General features: G+C 55.6%; 1 protein-coding gene across 2 annotated transcripts in view; it reads right to left on the bottom strand.

Annotated features, from left to right (window-relative positions):
* Positions 1-3,696, bottom strand: part of JADE2 (jade family PHD finger 2) — a 79,366-nt gene extending 75,670 nt beyond the window's left edge. For both annotated transcript variants that reach the window (XM_068163472.1, XM_068163454.1), the window contains exon 1: positions 3,609-3,696. The gene's annotated coding sequence lies outside the window, so the exon portion shown is untranslated. The remainder of the gene's footprint in view (positions 1-3,608) is intronic.
* Positions 3,697-26,105: the final 22,409 nt, after the last annotated feature.

Here is a 26,105-nt window from a genome sequence, read left to right on the forward strand (position 1 = left end):
TTCTGGGCAGCGACAAGCAAACCGCAACACCTACGTGCCTCTGCCCATCGACCCACGGGGACCAGGCACAGAACCCTGCACAGGCTGCAGCAAAAGAGCAAAGTATTGGCTGCTGCCCTGCTGCCAGCGCTGCGAGAGGGATGCGCCGCGCGGTCCCCCTGCGCCGTCACCTCTGACGCTGTGACAGTTGAGCAACAGCAGCTGAATTGTCTGCTCTGTTTGTGAGCTGCAATGAGACTGCAGAAAAACCACTTCCCTGTTTGTTCTTCCAGCACAGAAATAGGAACACGACCAGAAGAGTGCCCCCAGCGGCATCCACACCGCTCCAGACAGCCCGGACGCCGCTCCCAGGGACCCCAGCCTCCTTGGATCCCCGCTCCGGGACCTCTGCTCCCACAGCACCGCTTCCATCGTGAACATCACCCTGGGCGCTGCTCCCAGGGACCCCTGGACTCCCGGTGCCAGAGCCTCTGTCTCACCGTGCACACTGCTCCAGACAGCCCAAATCCCTGCTCCCAGAGAGTCCCGGATCCCTAGTCCCAGGGACCCTGTCCCATCATGCTCACCACTCCAGAAAGCCTGGATTCCTGATCTGAGGGATCCCCAGATTCCCAGTTACAGGGCCCCCTGCTCCCAGGGCCCCTATCGCATCATGCACATCACTCCAGCCAGGCTGGATGCCGCTTCCAGGGACTCCTGCTCCTGCAGACTCCCAGAGCCTCTGTCCCATCATTCACACTGCTCCACTCAGAACAGACCCCACTCACAGGGACATCTGCTCCTAGGGACTCTCTGTCCCATCATGCACATCACTCTGGCCAGCCCAGATCCCTACATCCAGGACCCTTTGTCCTAGAGACCCCTGCTCCAGGGATCCCCCATCCGAGGGACCGTGCCCTATCATGCACACCACTCCAACCATCCTGAATCCTTGCATCCAGGGCCCCCTGAACCTCTGCTTCCAGGAACCCCTGTCCCAGAGCCCCAGTCTCATCACCTGTGTCCAGGTGGGTGTCAGGGATGGAGAGCAACAGGGCTGGTGAGCAACAGGGATGGAGTGAAGGGGCTGCTCTCCAGGCTTCCCTCTCTCAGCCTTAACTATTTCCTTGCTCTGTCTAGGAACATCAAGCAGTTGTTAGAAAGTGGACAAAGGGTGGCCCCCGGAAGGTCCCAGGCTCTACATCACAGGAGCTTCGTCCTCCAATTGCTTTCCTTTCCTCACTACCTTTGGAGCCAAATGTTGCTCCAAAGCATTTGCCCCAGGCTCAGCGGCAGAACAAACTTTTTGAGGGAGACACAGGCAACGCCTGTGCTGACAGCCCCACCAGCAAACCCTGGGGCACAGCCCTGCCACCGTGCTGCTCTTTCCTTCACCTCCCTGCTAGCTCTGCGAAGTGTGAAGGCAGGCAGAGACGATCCTGGTGCCCTGGACACTCCTTTTTGTGCAGCAGGAGCCTGGCCCTGCCAGCCAGGGCTGCCTTCCCCTCTGCCTCCTGCACAACCTGCTGTCAGCTCCAACGTCTTCAGCAAGAACTCCAGCAACTGCCCGAGTGCGGCGAGAGCCCAAGCGCCTCTCCTCCCCAGCGCGGCTTGCTGGCTTGGCTCCCTGGGGCAAAATTTAATCTCATTTAAATTTGAAACAAAACAAGTCCTCCTTAACTTCCTGTGCTTTGCCTTCTCCCCTATCGTCAAGGGGATTTTCTTTCTTTACTATTCACAACTTCGCTTGCCTCTGCTGATTTGTTACCCTCTAATTATCCATTTTTACCTCAGCAAGCCCAGACAGAGCACAGGTAATCAGAAGGTTACTGGGGCCACCCTGCCTTGGGGCAGGAAGGAGCAGGCGGGGACACCGAGTAGGGACACCGGGCACAGCTCCTCACCTCCATCCTCCCGGTCTCAGCATCCCCAACTCCAAGGAAAATCGACAGGAGCTAGGGGCACTCCAATTTCTGTACCAAATACCCAAAGAAAGGCAAAGAGCCGACCGTATTAAAACTTCGAAGACCACCTACCCACCAATTCTCAAGCATCATCAACAGCCACCAACATTTCAGATGAATTGCATCTTCCTGCCTCCAGACCTGACACCCACCCTCCCATCCTTCACTCCAAACCTTCATTTTCGCACATCAGCCTCAACTTTTCTAGGAAAAACACATTTAACCTTTGATTTAACCTTTCAGTAGGATATTTTTGCTTCCATCTCAAGCTTATTTTAACCTCAGTAGCCAATAAACGCTTAAAGGTCAAACACCATTCCTAAGAGCCGGGCCCCCTACCCTTGGGAGAAGGGCTGAGATCGCTGATTTCCACCACATCCCCCAGCCCCAGGCAAAATCTCTTCGCACTGTCCCAGCGGGATGAGGGTCTCCAGGAACAAACCCCTAAACAAACAATTTTCACTGCGTGCTGTATAAAGGAGCTGGGAATTTTCCTCGTGGGAATGCCACCCTTCCCTTCCCAGTCCACCAGCGCTCAGGATGCGCAGGTCCGTAAGGAGACATGCGTGTACTGCCCGCAACAACTGCACAGGTAAGCATCCATCCGCCTCTCCCCTAATTGCTTGGCAGTTCAGCACACCCTCCCCCGCCCCAGCCTTTGCACCGCTCCCCAACTTCCAGCTCGCTGCTTCCATCCCCGGGAGCGGGAGCGAGGGGCGGGGAGTGGAGAGCGGAGCAGGGTCAGGGCAGAGTACCGGCGCTCCCAGCCGGCATCCCGAAAGCGACGAGGCAGAAAGCCGCTGCCCCGATCGGCAGGTGGGGAATGGGCTGGAGCGGCTGCGGGGGCGCTGCGGGAGCCTTCCCCCGGAGAAAGGATGGAGCCCGAGGATGGCGGTGGTTGCCCCGCGGGACCCCGGCAGAGCCACGGTCCTGGGTACCGGCGGATGTTTTCGGGTGATGCAGGAGTGGGGGAAGGGATGCGGCCGCCTCCCGAGCCCGGCACCCCGGGGAGGCAGCAGTGGCGGAGAGGGAAGCGGCGGGGAAAGCCCCGAGGAGCGCTGGGGAGGAGGGAAGGGACTGCGGGGGGGGAGGGGGGGGACAGGACAGGCGGGAGCCGGCAGCCGCCACGCCCCCGGGCACCGCCATCCCGGCTCCGCGCCCGCGCAGCGCTTATCCGGCCCCCGCGGTAGCGCTGCCCGGAGCCCCGCGGAGCATCTTCCTCCATCCCCCCACTTCCCAGCCCGATACCGGCACACACCGGGACCGGGAAACCGCGGCGTGCTCGTCCCCACCCCCGGCGGGCAGGGGAGCGCGGCAGCCTCTTGCCGCAGTCATTAATTTGGGGAATAATAATAATAATAAAATAAATAAATAAATGAAAAGGCGAAGCTGCGAGCCTGAGCCTTTAAAAGTTCTTGTTTACATCCCCGCTGCCTCCCTCGTCGACTTTAAAGCAAGAGTGACCAACATGCGCAATCCAACACCACCACCCCCCCCTGGAAAACGCTGCACATCCCCCGCCCGGCAGGCCGGCGGGGGGGGGGGGGGGAGGGATAAATAATGAGAAATAAATAAATGCCAGCAGAGCAGGGGGAGCTGCGAAAATGCCCCCCCGGCTGCAAAATAAAGCCCGCTCCCGCCGCCAGCCCCCGCCAAGCCCTTTACCTTTGCCAGGAGAGTGTCCTCCAAGAGTTGAGGCTGTCTCTCGGGTTACGGGCGGGGAAGGAGGCGGGGGGCGGGGGGATGCTCCCGCAGTCCCCGGCCGGCAGAGCCCCCCTCGGCCGCCTCAATCCGGTGTCATTGCCGGGGCCGCGCCGGCCCGGGCCCTTCTCTCAGGAACACCCTCCCGGGAACTCCATGGATGCGGCCCCGCTCCAAAGCCGAGATGGCCGCTCCGCGGCGGCCGGGCGAGCCCTGCCCGCCTGTTTTCTCCTTTCTCTGGGCTTGTGTTGGGCTTTTTTTTTTTCGGTTGGTTGGGGTTTGGTTTTTTTCTGTTGGTTTTTTTGTTGTTGTTTGGGGGGAGGGGGGGCTGTTGGTTTTTTTTGTTTTTCACCCCGCACTTCCTCAGGCTTTCCTCGCCCCGCCGCCCGCCCGCCCGCCCGGGGCTCCGGCAGGGAGGCGGGGAAGCGACTTTCGGAGCGGGGACGGATAATGGTGGCGGTGCTTCCACACACACACCCCCCCCCGCCCCCCCAAAAAACTCACTCCCTCCCTTCTTTGCCTGCCCCAAATTGTCAATTCTTCCCCCTCCTGCGCCTTCTCCCTTCCCGAGGCGCAGCGGCAGGGCCAGGTGCTGCCAGCACCGGTCCCATCCCGGGCCACGCCGCCGCCGCCCCCCCTCCCCCCGTTCCCCTCTGCTCCGCTTCTCACCCCCCCGCCGCTGCCGCCGCCGCTCGCCGGGGCCCCCCCATGGCGTTGCCCGGAGCCCCAGCACCGAACCCCCGGAGCCCGCTCGCTCCGCTGGCCCTTCACACACACTCACACTCCTTTCCCTCCTCTTCCTCCCTCCAGCCCCCCCGCTCCGCCGCTCCCCGCACAGGCGTAGACGGAGTCGCTTCTGCAACCTTAAAAAAAAAAAAAGCTTATACTTAAGGAAAAAAAAAAAAAAGCCACCCTTTTGGCGCCATATTAATGACGTACTTAAAATTTGCCATTTCTCCTGCGTCAAAAAACAGACAGCTCTTGCCCATCGCGGAGCCGGCGCGGGGGGGCTGCGGTGTGCAGACACTTCTTTGCCTCCCCCCAATCCGCCTCCCCACCGCGCACACACACCGCGCAGCCAACTTCCGCGGGTGCGCGCACCCCGCGGGGGGCCGATCGGAGGGCGGGGGCGGCGGGGGGCAGCAGCCAAGCACTGTACACACCCCCCCACACACACATACACACACCCGCCCAAGGGTGGGAAAGGGATCGTCTCGGCTCCCCTCTCCCCCGTCCCCCCCCCCCAAAAAAAAAATCAAACAACAAAATACCCAACAAAACCCCCAAACAAACCAAAAACCTCACACCACCCAACCATCAGCACCACCCAACCCCCCCCCCCCAACACACACAGACAAAACCCTGCAGGAAACTTCACGGAGTTTCCGCGGGGAGGAGCAGAGTGGGTCCTGCTCACCCTGCCCCACGCCCATCGCGGGGTGACCCTGTGCTCCCCGAATGGGCTCGGGGGGGTAAGGGGGCAGATACTGCCCCTATTTAAAATGTGCTAAGAACATGATGGTGATAATGATGATGATGGTGATGATGATGATGATGATGCAGCAGCAGATGCATTGAAGGGGTCTGTGGAGGGGCTTATACAACATCCATCGTTCCAAACCTCTTTGGACGTTGTGCCTTACACTGCTTTAAATGACCCCTGTAGGAGATTAAAATTCAGGTTAAAGCTGGCCCTCCCCATTACAGGCTGCCATCATCTCTGACATTTGTTGAGCTGGTCAGATCTGGCAGTTCTTAAAACCATCGGGACCACAGCTGGAATCCCCACAGCTGGAACCACCACAGCTGGTCAGATCCTGCCCATACTCCACCTACAGATCATCCCTCCCCATCCCATCCCATCCCACCCCTGTACTGCATTAAGGGATATTTTGAAGGTTGCTGTTACCTGGTCAGAATATCCCAAAGGTCTGAAGTGAGACATTCTGTCCTGATTCATGGAGGTCTTCTCCATCTCCATCCCTGTTCTGGCTCCTCAGGATTTGCCAAACTGAGTGAATGAAGCTGCACCTTTTGGCTTTGGCAGCTTGTGCTGAATGTTTCCTGAATGCTCTAAGGCCTTTGGCTCTTCCAAGGATGAAAGCAGAGGAGTAGAGAAGCATTGCTTTGGTCATTCTTGGGCTCATTGAGGTTTTTGTGGACCTACAACTCTGGAAATAGAGTCATGAAATGTGGCATGGGGCAGAAACTGTATCTTCAGATAAACCCAAATCAGTCACTGGGCTTTGAAGAAGAGCAGCTCACAGCAGGTGACCAAGAGAACACAGAACCACAGAATGGTTTGGGTTGGAAGGGACCTCAAAGAGCATCCAGTCCCTACTCTACTGCTATAGGAGGAACACCTCCCACTAGCCCAGGTTGCTCCAAGCCCCATACAACCTGGCCTTGAACACTTCTAGGGAGGGGCTGCTCTTGGGGCATGTGCTAGCCCAGTGCTCAGAGCCTACTCAGCAGCTCCCCAGGGAATGGAAAACTTCAGCCCCTAGTTTGAAAGTGCCTTTCCTGGTAGGACAAGAGTGGAGGGACTTAGGAGGACAAGAGTGGAGGGACTGCCCCTTCTGCCTGTCCTACCAGCCCTAGGTACCTGGGCAGCAGCTGGCCCAGCACCCATCACCCATGGATGCCTCCGGTCTGTGTGCACAGGTTGCATTAAGGGATGTTTCAAAGGTCACTGTTACCTGGTCAGAAGGTCAGAAAGGTCCCAGGTGAGGCATTCTGTACCAGTTCATGGATACTTCCTTGCACACCCACATTCTACTGCACTTCTTAATCACATTGTCACAGTCTGTTTGCCCTCTCTCACCTGCATGCCACAGACCTGCTCTGTGAATCAAAGAAGAACCAAATGTTTGGGCAGATCCTTATCTTACCTGCAGAGCCAAGCACTGCCCATGGAGCAATGGAAAGGATGCAAGAAGTGGATAGTCTGACAGCAAGGATGTGATCAAACGCTCCTGAAGAAGAGGATTCTCCCCTTGCCACAGACTTTGTGACAAAGTCATCAAGCCCAGCTCTTGGGTGCTGATGGCTGGACTGGCCACGCTATGGGTGTGCATCTTGAAGCCTTGGCCCGAGCTCCTGCTGTCCCTCTTCATCCAGCTGGCAGCAGTGGGTGCTGTGTGTTGTGAGCTGCTCTGAGCGGGCAGGCTTGAGGCTTCTCAGCTGGAGCACCCTGAGCCAGTCACAACTGACCTTCACCCATCCATGTGTCACCATGCCCCTCTTCGCTTTGGGCTGGACTAATGAAGGTGCTGAGGCATTGCTGTGGTGTAGTGAAAAGTTCCATAGCAGAAGCCAGGAGCAAATGAATAACTCTGTCTGCAGAGGAACCTGCCCATGGCCCTGCTCTGGTCCCATGCAGCACTGAGGCCCTACAGCCCTGCTGGCCTTTTCCCCAGGATTTCTGGCCCTCCAGAGAAGGTGGCAGCGAGCCAAGCTGCAGGAAGGCAGATGGGCTGCCCACAGCAGCAGGGCTGGAGGCAACATCAAAGCCTTCTTCACATCCAGAAGATTACTACCTTTAGAAGTTCTGCATTAAAACCTGCACACAGGAATATTGGAGCTGTGAAATGCAAAAGTGGTCAGACATGAATAGTGTGCTGAGCTAAGGCCTAGGATCATCTGCTGAGCCCCTCGCTGACCGCCTCATGTGCTGCAGGGTCTGTGCATGCGGTTAAAGTCTTGTCCTGGTTCAACACACGGGTGTGGATCGAGTTGCATCACCAACAAACCCCAGACATTTCTGCATTTTGAGTTCTTTCCTAGCCAGAGGGGAACCTCATGAAGTTCAGCAAGGGCAAAGGTAGAGTCCTGCTCCTGGCAGGGGGCAGTCCTCTGCACCGGTGCAGGTGAGGGCTGACCTGCTGGAGAGCAGCTGTGTGGAGAAGGGCCTGGGAATGCTGGTGAGCCAGAAATGTGCCCTCATGGGCAAGAAGGCCAATGAGACCATTCTACATTAAGAGAGTGTGACCAGCAGGTCAGAGGCAGTTCTCCTCCCCACTCTGCTCTGCCCTACTGAGGCCACATCTGGAGTACTGTGTCCAGTTCTGGGAGCCCCAGTTCCAGAGAGACTGGAAACTACTGGAGAGAGTCCAGTGGAGGCTGCAAAGATGCTGAGGGGCCTGGAGCAGCTCTGTGAGGAGCAAAGGCTGAGAGCCCTGGGGCTGAGAGCCTGGAGAGGGGATCAGAGGGGATCAGAGCAATGCTCAGCAAGAGATAAAGGCTGGGGGACAAGAGGCTGGGGACAGGCTCTGCTCAGTGGTGCCCAGGGACAGGACAAGGGGCCATGGGCACAAACTGGAACCCAGGAGGTGCCACCTGAGCAGGAGGGAAAACTTCTTTGGTGTGAGGGTGCTGAGCCCTGGAGCAGGCTGCCCAGCCAGGCTGTGGAGCCTCCCTCCCTGGAGAGCTTCCACCGGCCCTGGGCATTGTGCTGCTGGGCAGGCTGCTGTGGGAGCCCTGCTGGAGCAGGGGTTGGACTGGGTGATCCCCAGAAGTCCCTTTCCACCCTTGCCATTGTGGAATTCTGTGATCTCAGAGGCTTGTGGCCACCACACCTGCAGACTGCAGCAAAGCTCCTCTGTGGCTGCCTGTGTGTGACACAGGGATCCAGGACACCGAGATGACCACGGCCAGGAGCTGTGCGGTGCTGGGTTTGCACGGGATGACAGCGCTGCAGCAGCCAGGAGGAGCTCTGACAGGCTGTTGTCAGTTGCTGTTTGTTAAGAGAAGAAATAAATCTAATAATAAAAACAACGACAACAAAGCGCTGTGGAAGAAATCATACTGCCCGAGTGCTGCAGAGGACAGAGCTGTCTGCACAACAAAGGCTCAGCCGAGGGATGCTAAAATAAGCACTTATGCAACAAGTCAGGAATACGATCCCCGGGGGAGGCGGCGGCCACGTTTGCCTTTCGTCTCCGCTCACCGGGGCTGATTTTTGCAAACCTGAGGGAAATATTCCGGGGAGGCTCTGGCCAATAAGCACCGGAGTGGGACTGACGGGCGGGCCTAAGCCAAGGACCGGGCCTCTCTAAGTTTCGTAGGGGCTCGGCAGAGTCAAACCCTCTCTCTGGCCCTGAGTGCCGCACGGAGATGCCGCCTGCGCCGCCTGCCCCTGGGGGCTGCTGCCGGCTCCAGGAGCTGGTGCTGGCTGCAGAGGCAGTTTGGGGGTGAAGTGGCTCAGCCCAGAGCCAGCATTGCACAACTGCTGGAGCAGCTCCGGAGCAAGCCTAGCAGAGTTCCTCTCCCCACACTTTGGTTTGATGGAACTCCTCCATGTGACTTGAGACCAGTGAAAGTGTCACTGCAGGCAGATCTCATGGGAGAGAAAGAAAACCCAACTGCCTTGTTGGATCAGACTGGATAGAACCATGGACTAAGTTGGGGGGGTCCTTTGGAGCCCATGCAGTCCAACCCCCCTGCACTCAGCAGGGACCGCTGCACCTAGAGCAGGTTGCTCACAGCTCCAAACAGCCTGACCTGGAATGGTTCCAGGGGTGGGACAACCACAGTTTTGTGCATCCTGGGCCACGCTCTCAGCACTCTCAGAGCAAAAAAGTCTTCCTTCTCTCCAGTATAAAACTCCCTCTTGCAGTTTGAACCATGCCCCCTTGTCCTGTCACAACAGGTCCTGATAAAACTGTCCCCAGCTTTCTCACAAACCCCTTTAAATATCACAAGCCACCAGAAGGTCTCGCTGGAGCCTTCTCCTCTCCAGGCTGACCAAGCCCAGCTCTCTCAGCCTGGCCTCACAGCAGAGGGCTTCCAGCCCTGCCAGCACTGCTGTGGCATCCTCTAGCCCTGCTCCAGCAGGTCCCTGTCTGTGCTGAGCACTCCAGAGCTGCCCCAGCGCTGCAGGGGGTCCTCAGCAGAGCAGAGCAGAGGGCAGAATCCCCTCCCTCAATGTCCTTCTGGTGCTCCGGGCTCCAAGGCTGCACCCAGGACTGCAGGTGGGTTCTCAGCAGAGCAGAGGGGCAGAATCTCCTCCCTGATGGCCACTTCAGTTTGTAGAAGGACCAGAACGATGTGTGGCCATTCTGGGAGGGGAGCAGACAGATGCTGAAGGTGCTGCTTCCGCTGTCCCCAGGCAGGGTGGTGCTGTCCTGGCTCTAAGCAGGATATTTAGTTGTTATTAAAAGCTGTGTTAATTTGGCGAGCAGGGAGCAGCAGCAGCAGCAGGAAAGCAGCAGCTCTGTTCTAAATTACGATAATAATCACTCCCATCTTCCCGAATGAACTGCTGGGGAAAGATCAAGGGGGAGATGGCTGCCGTGGTCATTATACAAACGAATCCCTTTCCTTTCTCATTCACTCTGCATCACTCTTCTCCCCTCAGAAGCTAAGGACAAACACCATGCTTACAGGGGGAGAGAATTTGATTTGGCAGATCAGTGGATAGTGAGGTTTTGTTTGCAGTCTCAATTACCTTCAGCAGCTGGAAATTGGGTATCAAAATCAACTGTAAACAACAACAGCGACCATAAGAAAACGGATCCAGCATTGCCATGTCCTTCCCTTGGTGGGCAGCTCAGACATTCTCTGTGCTCCAGCCACAGCTGCTTTAATATCTTTCACAGAAATGGCAGCAGCTCTCTCTCTGAAGGGATTACCTCTCAGGAATGAATCTGTAAGTGGGTTTGTGCAAGGATGCTCACGCTCTCCTGGGCTTGGGGCATTGGCTTTTCTGCCCAGTTTGAGGAGTCATTTCGTTGTTGTTTTCTCTGTTTTCTGTGAGTTCAGTTCTATTACACAGCACATCTAGGGTGGCAAATGTTCCCTCCAGTCCCCAGACTGCAAGAACTGGGGCTTTCACAGGGTCCTCAAGGGGGAGATTTGGGGAAATAAGGACCCTCAGTGGTTAGCTGAACAGCTTCAGAGCAGCTCCTGTGACAGGAGACCTGCTGTAGCTCCTCCTGCTTTGGATGGATCCTTGGGCAGATCTCTGCACCACACCTCCTCACTTTCATTGCTTTGCTCCCTCCTTGCTGGCATTTCAGACTTTCCACATAGGATCATAGAACCATGGACTGGGTTGGAAAGGACCTTTAAAACTCACCTGGTCCAATCTCCCCACAGTGACATCTTCAACTGGAGCAGGTAGCTCAGAACCCCAAACAACCTGACCTGCAGTGGTGCCAGGGATGGGGCAGCTTCCACCTCTCTGGACAACCTGGGCCAGGCTCTCACCACCCTCAGAGGAAAAAGTGTCTTCCTTCTCTCCTGTCTGAATCTCCCCTTTCAGTTCAAACCATCTCCCCTTGTTCTGCCACAACAGATCCTGACAAAAAAATCTGTCCCCAGCTTTCTTTTTGGCATCTTTAAATACTGAAAGGCCACCAGAAGGTCTCCCTGGAGCCTCCTCCTCTCCAGGCTGCACAACCCCAACTCTCTCAGCCTGGCCTCACAGCAGAGGGCTTCCAGCCCTGCCAGCACTGCTGTGGCCTCCTCTGGCCCTGCTCCAGCAGGTCCCTGTCTGTGCTGAGGGCTCCAGAGCTGCCCCAGCACTGCAGGGAGGTCTCAGCAGGGCATAGCAGAGGGGCAGAATCCCCTCCCTGCCCCTGCTGCCCACACTGTTGGGGCTGGGCTGTGAATGCTCAGTGCCAGCTCCTGTCCCAGCACCCCAAATGGCATCCCCAGGGTGCAGTGATGAGATCACAGCTCCTTGGACCACGCTGAGTTTTATGTGAAGGCATTTGGCTGCTTATGGCAAACTCTGCAGTTCTGGGTGATGGACAATGAAGACAGAGGTAGATTTGGAATGGTTCAGTTGGGAGGGACCTACCTGATCATCTTCTCCAGCTCATGAAGGGCCATCCCAAAGGCAGGACATGCCACTGCAAAGCCTTGTTCTGCCTGTTCCCATCCCACAGTCTGGGGAATCAGAGAGCCACAGAAGTGTCAAGGTTGGAAGAGACCTTTGAGCTCATCCAGTCCAACACTCACCCAGAGCTCACAATCTCACCACATTGCTCAGCACCACACATGTGGCTTTTTAACACCTCCAGAGGTGGGGACTCCAGGACCTCCCTGGGCAGCCTGGGACAGTGCCTGAGCACCCTTGCAACACCCAACCTGACCTCCCTTGGCACAGCTTGAGGCTCTTTGCTCTTGTCCTGCCACTTGTTGCATGTCAAAAGACACCAACCCCCACCTCACTCCAACCTCCTTTCAGAGAAGGATCCACCTAGGCGTAAAAGCAGTTGTCTCTTCCTCCCCTGAGCAGGCCAACAGGGTTTCCCTCCTCCCACAGCTGCCCTAGCTTGGGAGGGAGGCTGAAGCCAGGTACCAGCAGATGCCTTCCCAGCTGCAGATCCCACCACAGACCATGCAATTACTCTCTCCATTAGAAGGGGAAAAGAGACAGGCAAGCTGTGAGTCACACCTGGATGCAGCATGAGAGGGACCAGTGCCATGCAAACAGCAGATGCACCAAGGCTGCAGTCACCCACATGTGGCAGGGATTCCCTCTGGACACTGGCTTTATAACCTGCTTGGCTGTTTCCCTGCATTGCTCTGGAGTTGGAGGGTGTGAAAAAGACATTTCCCTTCCATTGACTGTGTTCCCAAGGGGAGAGTTGGTGGAAGTGCCAGAGCATAATTCACTGCCTGACAGGATAAAGATGGGCTCTGGCTTTGAAAAAAGAGCAATAATTAAACCCCCCAACAGGGTACCCTGAAACCCCAAAGTGCTCAGACAGACATTTGTTTTCTGTAAGTACCATATTGCAGAAGCATTTAATTTAGCTCAGAAGCACTGTTAAAAATATATGCATTGTAAATTGCAGCTGTAGAACATGATATTTATCAGCTAATGTCACTGAATAGTCTCCTGTTGCAATATAAATGCCAAGGCATTTACAGAAAATAAATGCTGGAGGAGAGAGCTTTCTTTTCAAAGTGGAAAACCATTATCTCATCCAAAACTCATAAATAAAATGATGAGGGTTTGCTTACAGGGTTGCCTTTAATCACAGGGGGGCTGACACCGGCTCTCCACCGCCTTCAGCAACGTTCCCAAGCAGCAAACTTAGCCTGGATGCAGTGAGCAGGGAGGGTGGCACCTGGGACATGGGACTGGTGCTGATGGAGCAGGAGGACCTAAGAGTAGGGAAGGTTTAAGTTGTACAGGAGAAAAAAGAGTTCTTTATGCAGGAGTGGTCAGGGACTGGCAGAGGCTGCCCAGGGAGGTGGTGGAGTCCCCAGCCCTGCAGGTGTGCAGGAAACCTATGGCCATGGTGGTGTTGGGTTGACCTCATTGCCCTCTACAACTACCTGAAAGGAGGTTGTAGCCAGGAAGGGGTTGGCCTCTTCTCCCAGGCACCCAGCACCAGAACAAGAGGACACAGTCTCAAGCTGCGCCAGGGGAGGTTTAGACTCGAGGTGAGGAGGAAGTTCTTCTCCGAGCAAGTCATTCGGCATTGGAATGTGCTGCCCAGGGAGGTGGTGGAGTCATCGACCCTGGAGGTGTTCAAGAGGAGATTGGACGTGGCACTTGGTGCCATGGTCTAGTCATGGAGTCTGTGTTGATAGGTTGGACTCGATGATCCTCGAGGTCTCTTCCAACCTTGGTGATACTGTGAGACTGTGATGGTTGGGCTTCATCTTGGAGGTCTTTTTCCAACCTCTGTGGTTCTATAACACCAGCAGGATGCATCTTTGAGCCACATGAATTCAGGACCTCAGTAGTGATGGCTCCTTGCAGAAGTGGGCTCAGGCTGGGCATTGCCCTCCTGTGAAGGCAGAGGGTGTGGAGGCTGTGCCCCACATTTCCAAACTACCACAGCAGGGAGAGCACAAAGAGCTGTAAACCAGAGCCCAGCACCTCCTGGCGCAGGGTAAGGGACAGAACACACACAGCTCCATCTGCCAGCAGGCCACGGGCAGCCCCACGTCCACCCAAGCACCAGGGGAGCTCCAGGGCTGGCAGACAGCCCCTGGAGCAGCAGCCCCTGCATGCCAGCACTCTCACCACGCTGCACATGCAGCACGGGCCCCTCGGGGGGGTTAATCTCCCAATCAATCGCTGCTGGTAGCGGAAGGTTAACATTAACGACTTTCCTATTATGGATGGGAAAAGCTCCGGGAGCTAATGAGCAGAAGCAAGGCTGCAAGGCTGCTGCCTGAGGAGGTGACTCCACGGTCATGACCAGCGCTGGGGCACAGCTGCAGCCACGCTTGCTTCAGCACATCAGATCCAGAGTCACTCCAACAGGTTGTGCTGCCTTTGGAGCTGAGACCTGAGTTCAGAGAGGGCTTTAGAGTCTCAGCTTCTGCTCTTGTAACAGCAGGGAGGAGATGGTGACCCTCCCTTGACCCGGGTGCATCACCCTTCATAGAATATCATAGAATAGAATCAATAAGGCTGGAAAAGACCTCAGAGATCATCAAGTCCAACCTATCATCCAACACCACATGACTAACTAAACCACGTCTTCGATTGCCATGTCCAAATCCCCTCTTGAACACCTCCAGGGACGGTGACTCCACCACCTCCCTGGGCAGCACATTCCCATGGCCAGTTACTCTTTCTGTGAAGAACTTTCTCCTCCCTGCTACCATAGAATGCTTCAGGTTGGAAGGGACCTTTCAAGGCCCCCCTGCAGTCAGCAGGGACAGCTGCACACTGGGTCCCAAACAACCTGACCTGCAATGGTTCCAGGGATGGGACATCTCCCACCTCTCTGGGCACCCTGGGCCAGGCTCTCACTACCTCCAGTGGAAAAAATGTCCTCCTTGTATCCTGTCTGAATCTCCCTCTTTCAGTTCAAACCAGCCCCCCTTGTCCTGTCACAACAGGACCTGCTCAAAACTCTGTCCCCAGCTTTCTGCTCACCCTTGAAGCACTGCAAGGCCACCAGAAGGTCTCCCTGCAGCCTTTTCTTCCCCAGGCTGCACAGCCCCAACTCTCTCAGCCTGGCCTCACAGCAGAGGGCTTCCAGCCCTCATATCTTCTTTGATTCACACTGGGTCTGAAGTCCAAGGGCAGCTTCACTCTCCCTAGCCAGGGTCAGCTGTGTGCAGGGGGATTCAGTTCATCTCTACCCTGACAGCCAGCAGCAAAGGGGACTCAGGGAGCTGTACACTGAGTTTCCCAGCTGGTCCTGCAGGAAGCAGGGGAGCCAGGCAGGATGCAGAGCCTGGCCCAAGCGTGCAGTGCCTGGGGTGGTGGCATCTGCCCTGGCATAGCCTGAGGAGCTGCAGACCTGGCTGCTGGAGGAGCAATAAACAAACAGGGTGAGTCAGGAAGGCAGCAGCGTGCCGGGGACAGGCACTTATGCAAATAGCTGCTAACACCCAGCCAGCCAGAGCTGATAAGCTCCTAGGCCAGCTGGAGGCTTCTTCACCCTGCTGCAGGAGCAGGACAGCTTTAGGTAGCAATGGAAAAGCACAAAGGAAGAGCACAGCAGCTCCGGGAGGCTGCACAGGGCTGCCCGGCTTCAGTTCCCCTCCGCGGCACCTCGCCATGCCAGCACCAGCTGCCATGCCCAGCTCTGCTACCAGGAGCATCCTCCCATGCTGGTGCAGCTTAGCCTGTGTCATGGTGCCCACCACCAGTACCTCCGGGGTGGTGAGGACCTCCCAGTGTGCATCTGCCTGCACAGCATGGCAGCAAGGGCATCAGGCAGGCAGCAAAGTCCCTCAGACCTGTCAGGCAGCAGCATGGAGGCTGCATCCTTCCCCCACGCTGGTACCGACCCCATCGCTCTCCTCCTCACCTCCCTGCTCCAGGAGCATGAATGGGAGGCCAATGATCCTCCTGCAGCACTGCTGGGGATCCCCAGGAAGCTTCATCTCCAGCCTGCTGGTAAGCAGATAGAGGGGGTTTAAAATAACCAAGCCTAAGCAGCTGAAATCCAAATAGGATAGGTAATGGGGTCAGAAACCAAACCCCACAGCCAGGGCACAGCTGGAGGGCCCCATGGACAGGGCACCACACACCCCCAGGGCAGGCTGAGCCAGGAGCAATGGTGCCCCCAAAACAGAGTCTCCCAAGTCCTGGTGCTGGGAAATGTGTGAAAGGCTCCATGTGGAGCCCCTTCAGCTGCATGGCTCCTTCCCCCCTCTTGCATCCATCACCACAAGTGAATTGTAGCAGAAAGGATTTTGCTGCCCCAGAGCAGAGTGTGCAGTCCCAGCAGTGCCAGCAGCTCAGGGGGTGCAGGACACCTCCCTGCTCCTGTAGCAAAGAACCATAACAGTGTTGTGGTTGGAAAAGACCTTTCAGGTCAAGTCCCACCCTTCCCTAACTCTAGCAAGGCTGGTGCTAACCCATGGCCCTCAGCACCACATCTCTACCTCTTTGAAACACCTCCAGGGATGTGGTTGGATTCAACCCCCTCCCTGGGCAGCCTGCTCCAGTGTTTCAGAACCCTTTCAGTTAAGAAATTGCTTCTGATCTCCAACCTAAACCTTCCCTGGCACTACCTGAGGCGGTTTCCTCTCATCCTGTCACTTGTTCCTGGGGAGGAGATGGAGACTCAGCGCACAGGCTCCCGGTCCCCCATCCCACACCTTCACCTGCCTCACTCCTGGGCAGGGGAGAGGGCCCAGGAGCAGCAAGGGAAGGCAGGGAATGCTCAGGTCAGGGAACGCTTCCCCTGCTGCTCAGGGCTCCAGCTCCTGCTAATGACGCAATGCTCTGATGGTGAGAAGCTGAAGCTTGCCCTTCCCTGTGGTATTCCCTTAGGAAAAAAATATTACTGCAATGTAAAACTGCAGACTGAAGCAGGCTGTGATTCACTGAGCAACGCCTCTCCCTTCTGCCTGTGCAGCCAGGCAGAGATGAATGCTGTGAGGTTTGAAAGAAAAACTGAAAAAGCCTTTAATTAATCCCTGGAGGCTAAACTGCGCCAGAGAGGGACAGGATTTCTCCTCTGCCTCCTTTCTGGAGCGAGACCATGCTGCTGCCTTCCTGCCCCAGCTCTTTCCAGGGGATTCTCCAGTCCCCAGAGGAGGATCTAAAGCTTCTTTGGGGGGGAGAGCGTAGCTTGCAGGGAAACCTCTCTGCTGTCCCAAGGCAGCCAGGAGGCCAGGAGTCTTCTCTGGTATTCTCCAGATCGTTGCAGGTGTTTGGGAGATCCTACCTGCTGGGAGAAAACTTTTCAAGTTGAAGGTCAGGTTTGTTTGCCTTCCATCCTGACAGGCACAAGCTGTTATGCAATATTCAGGAAGCCACTTTTATCAGAGTCGATTCAATGTGCAAGATTAAGAGCATGGAAAAGCAAACACTCGTGCTGGATGGAAAGTGTGGCAGCAGCCAGGCCAGCACCGTGCTTGCACAGGGCTTGCTCACAGGGTATCTCTTCTGTCTAGAAGTCAGCAGGGTCAGGATGCAGTGTGCTGCTTTCTGCAGGGGGCTGGTGATGGTGAGAACATTTAACCCTTGCTTAGAGAGCAACATCTGTGATGGCTCCTGCAGAAACAGCTTGGGAGCATCCCGGGATGGGAAGCCAGAGCTCAGCCCCCAGCAGAAGGCAGAGGACTGCAGCTGCACTGCTGGCAGTACCTGTGCTGGGCTTGGTCAGGTAGAGCTGCCTGAGTGGGTACCAGCAGGGGGAAAGGCTCTGCAAAGTACTGGGTAAAATACAGACCTTGTGCAGAGCCTTGGGGGTGCTGGGGAGGAGAAGCTCACCAGGAGCTCTCAGTGTGCACTTGCAGCCCGCAGAGCCAATCAGATCCTGGGCTGCATCAGGAGAAGTGTGGCCAGCAGGGCAAGGGAGGTGATTCTCCCCCTCTGCTCAGCTCTGGGGAGACCCCACCTGGAGTACTGCCTCCAGTTCTGGAGCCCCTATGGCAAGAGGGATCTGGAGGTGCTGGAAGGTGTCCAGAGCAGGGCCAGGAGGATGAGCAGAGGGCTGGAGCACCTCTCCTGTGAGGACAGACTGAAGGAGTTGGGGCTGTTCAGTCTGGAGAAGAGAAGGCTCCAAGGTGACCTCATTGTGGCCTTCCAGGATCTGCAGGGGGCTACAGGAAGGCTGGGGAGGGACTGCTCAGGATCTCAGGTAGTGATAGGACTGGGAGGAGTGGAATGAAGCTGGAGGTGGGGAGATTCAGGCTGGAGGGGAGGAGGAAGTTCTTCCCCAGGAGAGTGGTGAAGCCCTGGAATGGGTTGTCCAGGGAGGTGGTTGGGGCCCTGTCCCTGGAGGTGTTTAAGCCCAGGCTGGATGAGGCTCTGGGCAGCCTGATCTAGTGTGGGGTGTCCCTGCCCATGGCAGGGGGGTTGGAACTGGATGATCCTTGTGGTCCCTTCCAACCCTGACTGATTCTGTGATACTATGATACCGTGATCCACAGCAGCTGGCACAGCCAAGTGACCTTGCTCAGAAAATGCACTGGAGAGAAGAAAGCTTCACTTGCAAAGGGAAAACTGCACCAGGAAAGATCTGCAAGGCCTGAAGCCTTCAAAGAGGAAAAGCAGCAGGAACTGCAGCAGAGGAGCAGTGGTCCTTCATCCCACAGAGCAGAGGCTTATGCCAGGGGTGACCTCAGCCACAGCCCAGGAAACTGCACCTGCCTTATTGACCCCTTCTGCACCCACGCGCAGTCACCAGCACTGCTGAGCCCAGCTCAGCCCAGTGACTCCTGCTGGTACAGGAGAGCAAGGTGGAAATTCTGCCTGCCAGCACTGTGAACTCCCTCAGTTCAGTACCAGGAAGAGAGATGTTACACACAAAACTAAATGCTGCAGTAAGGGGCTATGAAGTTTGGAAACAGCTAAGGGAGAACCTGGGCTTGGAAAGCAAGCTCTTGGCAGCAGCAGGTTTGCAAGGTTGGTCGTGGGAAGGAGCAGAAAACCTGAGCACATGCTGCAGACATCTCCCTTTTACTGAGTGCTTTGTGGGGAGCTCCATTCCTAGCTGAAGCTGGGAGCTGCAGATTGCACTCTGTTGAGTCTGACTCTAGAGTGGGGGCAGTTAGACCTCTGGAGAGCTAAGTGACCACTTTAACCAAATGCCTGCATTCTACCTTGATGGGGGACTGGGAGAGGCTCACAGTAAATAAAAGCTGTTGGCTGTGTCACAGATCATTGTTTCCTCAACTCAAACAGGAGAAAATCCTCCTCTGTGGGTCCTCCCTCCCTTTTGCAGAGCACACGCTCCTGGAGGAAGCTCAGCAGCAGCAATGCCAGCACATACTACAATCACAGAATGCCTTGAGTTGGAAGGGACCTCAAAGCTCATCCAGTTCCAACTCCATGCCACGGGCAGGGACGCCTCCCACCAGCCCAGGCTGCTCAAGGCCTCATCCAGCCTGGTCTTAAGCACAGCTTCTCTGGACAAGCTCTTCCAGTGGCTCACCACCCTCACAATAGAGAACTTCTTCCTGATGTCCAGCCTAAATCTGCCCTGCTCTGCTTTCAAACCATTGTCCCTAATAATAATTACAATCAGCATGGTTCCTTAGCACTTCATCCAGGGAGCTGTGTCCTTACCTCCACATGAGGACACAAGAGCACACAAAAGTTTGCTCCAGCAATCTAAGTGTCCAAGGCCAAAGTCAGGAACAGAACAGCCCCCAGGCTTACAGCCTGGCCATGAGCTCCAGCACCTGGCTCTGAGGAAACAATCTTCTCTACAAGCAGAAGTGCAAAGTGCAAGCCCAGTTTAATCTTAGGCTCAGCTCTGTGATGACAACCAGAGGTCTGTGCCACTGCATACCTGTAGCTTAGGAGCTGGGCAAATACAGCCACTGCAGGTGCCACAGATCCAGGCCAACCATCTCACAGTGGAGGTTTTCCACCTAAACTAAAGAGAAACTTTTCTGCTGTGAGGGTGCTGAGCCCTGGAGCAGGCTGCCCAGAGAGGTTGTGGAGTCTCCTGCTCTGGAGAGCTTTCAAACCCCCCTGGGCATTGTGCTGCTGGAGCCCAGCTGGAGCAGGGGGGTTGGACTGGCAGGTCTCCAGAGGTCCCTTCCAAACCCAGCATGCTGGATTCAGGGACTGGGGGGAAGGACTGATTCTGTGATCTCAAAGGTCTCTTCCAGCCTGAAAGAATCTATGACTGAGGAGGACTATTTCCCGTTATGAAAGCTGCCTGTTCCTTTTCTTTCTGGAGAGCCCTCAGCAACGTGTCAAGCTAGAGACATTTGGGGTCAGTTTTCCTGTATCTTTGACAGAAGCCTTTCTTCTTGTTGCTGTTGAAGTACATCAGCTCAACTGTTTAGCTATTTCTGGCAGGGGAAATGGGAGATTTTTGTTAATGCAAGAAAAAACAGTTTTGAGTGGGTGAGGTTTGGTATTATGGGGCAGAGAGTTCTGCAGCAGCAACCTCTGTGTTGTGTCATCCACAGACAGAGTACCTGGCCCTTGGGGGGTGCTGCCCAGGGGGGTGGTGCAGTCACCATCCCTGGAGGTGTTCAAACAGGGATGAGATGTGGCACCTGAGGCCATGGTTTAGTTGGCAGGTGTTGGGCAATAGGTTGGACTTGATGATCTCTGAGGTCTTTTCCAGCCTGGTTGATTCTGTGTCTGTTTACAAGGGATGAGAGGCCATGGTTGGAAACTGGAGCAGGGCAGATGTAGGTTGGGCATCAGGAGAAAGTTCTGCACAGTAAGAGTGGTGAAACAGTGGAACAGATTGTCCAGAAGGGTGATGGAAGCCTCATCCCTGGAGGCATTCAAGGTCAAACTTGATGGGTCCCTGAGCAACCTGCTGACTGCAGGGGGGTTGGACAAGATGACCTCAGAGGGTCGCTTCCCACCCAGAGCATTCCATGTTTCCACTGCCTACCACCTGGAGCCTCCTTCAAGGAGCAGCCTGGTGAGCTGAATCCTGTGAAGCCACAATGTCATTGCAATGAGCAGCAACACACTGCAGGACTAAAAGTGAGATGCTGAGCAGCAGCAGCAAGCTCTGGCTCATGCAGTGGCTCCAAGGGCTTTGGGAGATGCCTGCTCTGATAACCAAGCAGTTGCTTGTGCAGAGGTGGGGCTCAGTGGCTTTCAAAGCACAGCCATGGCCACAAAGGCTTTCATGCCCTGCTCCCAGCAAAGCACCTCCCTGCCCACAGCTGCAGCAGGTCTACCACAGGCTACCTGTGGTGTTAGCTGTCTGCAGAGGCAGTTCCTGCTCACCCTCCTGCTCCTTATGCAAATGGCTGTCAGCCCTGGGAGCACAGGGTGAGGAGGCTGCATGCAGGGCTGCAGGAGGTGCCCATCCTTTTCTGCCATCATTTCAGCTGGAAAAGACCTCTAAGATCATTGAGTCCAACTGGTGACCCAACACCCCCATACCCACTAAACCATGGCCACAGGTTTCTTGAACACCTCCAGGGATGGGAACTCTACCACCTCCCTGGGCAGCCTGTGCCAGAGCTTGGCAACCCTTTGGGGGAAGAAATTCTTCCTCATGTCCAGCCTAAATTTCTCCTGGCACAACTCGAGGCCATTTTGCTCTCCTCCTGTCATGTGTTACTAGGGAGAAGAGACCAACCCTCACCTTGCTCCAGCTTCCTTGCAGGAAGCTGTAGAGAGCAATGAGGTCTCTCCCCAGCCTCCTCTCCTCCAGACCAAACACCCCCAGGTCCCTCAGCTGCTCCTCACAGGACTTGTTCTCTAGACCCTTCACCAGGTTTGTGGCCCTTCTGTGGACACATGATCCATAAGTATCACCTCCCAGAGATCCTCTCCAGCACTACTCCTTAACTATCCCACCCCAATTGGAGCTCAGGACCTCCTTGGGGCAGCCCAAGGGAACTCAGAGCCAAAGCTGTGATTCTGCAGACAGAACTAAGATAAAGTCAGATGGCCTCCATCTGGAAAGGGATTGCAAAGCAGTCACTTCTGGAGGAAGCAGTGTTGGCTCCTGAAAGGGCATAGACTGGTTTAGCTCTCATCTCATGCAGGGGATGAAAGCTAAAGGCAATACTGCTGCCTCTGGATGCAGTATTTCTGCCCTGCTTTCCAGCACACCATACTGGGATGTGATGCTCTCCAAGTCTGATAGAACCCCCCAGCCCCCATCTCTGGCTGTTCCACAGCCTGGGTTTGTGTCATACCATGAACAGAACAAAAGCTCTGGATAACCCAGAATACTTTTATCCAACCCAGTAAGGAAGGAAAACAAATCTGCTTCTTCATGTCTGTGATGTAAGGATTTGGGGCAGGAGAAGGAAGGATCTGATTATCTTCTACACTGGATAGGACAAACACAAAAGCATCCACAGTGAAAGGCTCACCTGGGCAGTACTCTGCCCCCTGGCAGCAAGGGAAGGGTCCCTTGACTGCATCTTTTCTCAGGAATGGGTAAGCTGCTCTGCTGGACTGGGGAAATCCAGCTAAGCTGGGTTCAATTCTTCTTTTCTTCCACAGACCATTGCCATTTGTTGAGTGGTGGCCAAAGGCCAAAAGGATCAACCACCACGAGACAGCATTTGTGCTTCGCTGCCCTGAGCTTCTGGAAGCAGCAAAAGCAAAGGTACCTGTGTGATGCTGGTGCCAGCTGAGGAGCCAGGCTGGAGAGGCAGGATACCACCCACAGGCAGCCACATTCCGGGCCTCTGGCTAAGCTCACAGCACAGCAGGGGCTGGAAGGGACCTCTGGAGAGCATACAGCCCACCCCCTGCCAAGGCATCTAGAGAGGGTCACACAGGAACACGTTGAGGCAGGTTTTGAATGCCTCCAGAGATGGAGACTCCACCACCTCTCTGGACAGCCTGCTCCAGGGCACTGCCACTCTCAAATTACAGAGGTTCCTCCTCATGTTCAGATGGAACTTCTGATGCCCCAGTTTGTGCCTGCTGCCCCTTGTCCTGTCACTGGGTGCCACTGAACAAAGCCTGGCTACCAGAATCAGCAATGATTCTGTTAATCAAAGAACTGGACAAAATACTCAGATCACTCAAAAAGGAGGCAGCAGCTCTCCAGCACAGCTCAGGGCTCTGCTTCCCACCCCTCTGGTGAGCTGGGTGTAGGCAGTTTGCTGCCATTCCCCCTCTTTCCCCCTTTTTCTCTCACTCAGCAACATCTCATCCTTCCTCTCAGGCCCACAGCCTTCATCCACCACCTGCAGACTGGGTTTCTTTGGAATCACCTCTGAAGTTTGCTTTCTAACATCCCCAAAACCTTTTTATCCAATACAAACCAAACTCTCCTCCCAGCCTCCCCCTTCTCTGTCAGCTGCTGTAATCTTTGGCTTCGGCAGCTGCCCTCAACCCCACATCCCTTCGCCCTCACACTGCCCCTTTGCCCACATCACTGCCGAGCTCCTTGCCGTCTCCTCGTGGCCGTTACCTTTGCACATCTCCTCTCGCCTGGCTGAGCCCACGCCCGGCTCCCTGCGGCCAGCCCACAACCTTTGCCCTGCCAGCCTCCATGCTCCGCCCGCCGGCGCCTTCCCCAGGAGCAGCCTCCTCTTCTTTCAAGCCTGGGAAAAGCTCCCCGATAAGATCTGCAGAGCCACTCCTTCCTCCTGCTTCGGAGCCATCCTCAAACTCCCTGCTGCCAAAACTCCCTGCAGGCACAGCCCTGGCTGCGGCTGGGCCATGCAGTTAGGATTTTCTTCCTTGCCTTCCTCGCTGCCTCCCAGCAAAGCATCACCCAACCCAAACTGCCCCCAAAGGGTCCTTGCTTTAGGGATTTGGAAGTGTTTAGGGGTTTTTGCATGCTCTGTCCCATGGGTTTTCATGCCTGCAGAGCACAGGACCCTCGGGGCAGGGATTGCCTTTCATTCTCTTCTCCTGCTTGTGCAAAGCGCCCAGCACAGCCATGGCTCAGCTCCCTGCCTCTGCTCCCAGACTATAAACACCCAGTACCAGCACATCCCCTGGAGAGGAGCAGCACAGCTGGCAGTGGCCAGCGAGCTGCAGCTGGCACTGGCACAGAGCAGGAGGATGAGGAGAGATCAGACCAGTTGGACAAAGGGCAATGAAGATGGGGAGGGGTCTGGAGAACAGGGCTGGGGAGGAGCAGCCGAGGGGGCTGGGGGTGTTTAGTGTGGAGAAGAGGAGGCTGAGGGAGACCTCATTGCTCTCTGCAGCTCCCTCAAGGAGGCTGGAGCCAGGTGGGGTTTGGTCTCTTCTCCCAAGGAACAAGTGATAGGATGAGAGCAAATGGCCTCAAGGTGCACCAGGAGAGGTCTAGGTTGGACATGAGGAACAATTTCTTCCCCCAAAGGGTTGTCCAGGCCTGGCCCAGGCTGCCCAGGGCAGTGCTGGAGTCCCCATCCCTGGAGGGATTGAAAAGCTAGGTGGATGTGGTGTTGAGAGAGATGGCTTAGTGGTGCCCTGGCAGTGCTGATGATCTTAAAGGTCTCTTCCAACCAAAGAGCTGACAAGAGCTGAGAGCATTGAAACTGGGGACAACAGCTGTAGGAGCAAGTGATCAGCAGCACTTCCAGCAGCTCCTGCATGTCCCTGCTCCAGCTCAGCACAGAGCTTTCAGCCCTGCTTTCCCCACACTTCAAGCAACCTTCAGCAACCCCTCTGAGTTCAGCCTCCCCTTCTAACCCCAGCCCAGATTATGGCAGCTGAAATGCCAGAGCCAATTATGAAGAGGAAGCTGCCCAGGAACCAGCCAAGATGTGCATCTGCCACCCATTCTCTGCAGCCCTCTGCAGGGCTGCAGCAAGTCTTTCCCTAGGAGCAGGGAGCTGGCTGGCAGCTGGGTCAGCCCTGAATTACAGCCTGGCACAGGAACTTCCCTTGTGGCTGCAAAAGAAGAAAGGCTTTAAACCCCTGATGTTAAATGATGCCCAGGGGTGTATTTAAAGCCCAAGCAGCCAAATTCCACCCAGCTTGCTGGAGCACTGGTGGGGCTGCAGAGCAGGTGAGAGCCCGTGGTGTCTGGCCAGCTCCTCGTAACCACCATCCCAGCTTGGTGCTGCCGCCTGGACGCCACTGCAGCTGCACTGATTCGGTAGCTTGATGGAGTGCAGCGGTGCCAAGCTGCCTGGGCTGCACCTCGAGGTGCATTCCCAGCCCAGTCTGGCTGATCAGCAATCCCACACCTGGCTGCAAATGTCCATCCTCCCTTCTGCTTGTTTTGGTAAGCAGCTTTGTCACTAACACAGCAGAGCCAAGTAAATAAACTGTCTGTAGTGCTGGACCCAAGGCAGGGAAGAGTTGAGGCCTGGGTGGGGCTCTGCAATGTCCTCAGGCCAGCAGTAATTCTCCATAGGTTCTCCATTTTGCTGCATTTAAGGCCCTGGCTGCTCCAGAGAGAGGTCCTTGTAGCACAGGGGCCTTGGCCAACGCCATGCTCAATAAAACACAATTAATTGAGGTTATGCCCCCCAAGGGCCCTATGTCTACAGGTTTATTAAGCCAAGACTTGATGTCTTCACTTAGAATATGGTCCTTAGCTGTCCCTGCTAAGAGAGGAAACCAGGTCTCTGGGAGCAGGCTCTCTGCTATGGGGGCAGCATTTGGGCACCTGGAATGTTGTGGCCATCAGGCCCGGGGCAGTGACCGTGCCCCTGCACGGGGCACTGGCAAGGCCACACCTCAGTTACTGGGTTCAGTGTGGGGTCCCACACTCAAGCACTGCATCCATGAGCACATGGCATTGTTTGGAGAGGAGAAGGGCAGAAGTGTGCTCTGTGGCACCAGCTGCCCCATCAAACAGCTCTGGGCATCACCAGATGGTCACCTGTGCTTTCTGCTGTCCCACAGACAGGTGGAACACTGCTCTCTGGGTGCACGAGTCCTCACTGGCATCCCTCCCTTTGCCTTGCTCTAGAGATGTCCAGTCACTGCTGGCTAGGTTCTGAACAGCCAGAGCTGTGTTAGATGAGTGGTGGTTACCTGGTGGCTTCCCATCCCTGCAGCCCTTTCACACCAACTCTCCAGGATGCAGGAGAGGAAACAAGCCAACAAATGTCCTTGGGTCAGGAGAGGAGAAACAATCTGTCCTTTTCAACTATTTTCAGCACTTTATACCTTTGGTACTTTGGATTCTGCCCCACAGAGCATTGTTTTCCTCCTGTTAGCTCCCTGAAAACATCTGACAATGGCTTACCCCAGTGTGAAGGAAATCCGAGCCTAAGCTGCTCCCCCTGTGTGTGTCCTTTAAGCTACCCCCTTTAAACCTCCAGGATGCCAGCATGCTGCAAGCAGCCACACTTCATTAGATGGTTCTCAGACCTGTCCACAAGAGAGATTGCAACAAAATCCTTCCATGCTTTGTTTATTTCCTTTTTGTAATGGCTTTTGCTGCTGCAGACTTGGAAGGGCTCTGGCTTGCTGCTCTGCAGAGCCACGGGGCTGCCTGGAGCACCAGCCCTGCAGCAATGACTCTTGGCATGACCACAGAACCTTGGAGCTGTAGGCCTTGGAAGGGACCTCCCCTGCTGGCAACAGCTGTGCCTAGATCAGGTTGCATAGGATCATATCAAGTGAGGTTTGAGTCTCCAGAGGCTCTGCAATGTCTCTGGGCAGCCTGGTGCAGTGCTTCAGCACCCTCAAAGCATTTTCTCTTTAACTGCAAGTGAAACCTCCTGTGT

This window comes from Melanerpes formicivorus, unplaced genomic scaffold (genome assembly GCF_026170545.1).
Source record: "Melanerpes formicivorus ecotype bairdi unplaced genomic scaffold, bMelFor1.0.p_v2 SCAF_2, whole genome shotgun sequence".
NCBI classification, from domain to species: domain Eukaryota; kingdom Metazoa; phylum Chordata; class Aves; order Piciformes; family Picidae; genus Melanerpes; species Melanerpes formicivorus.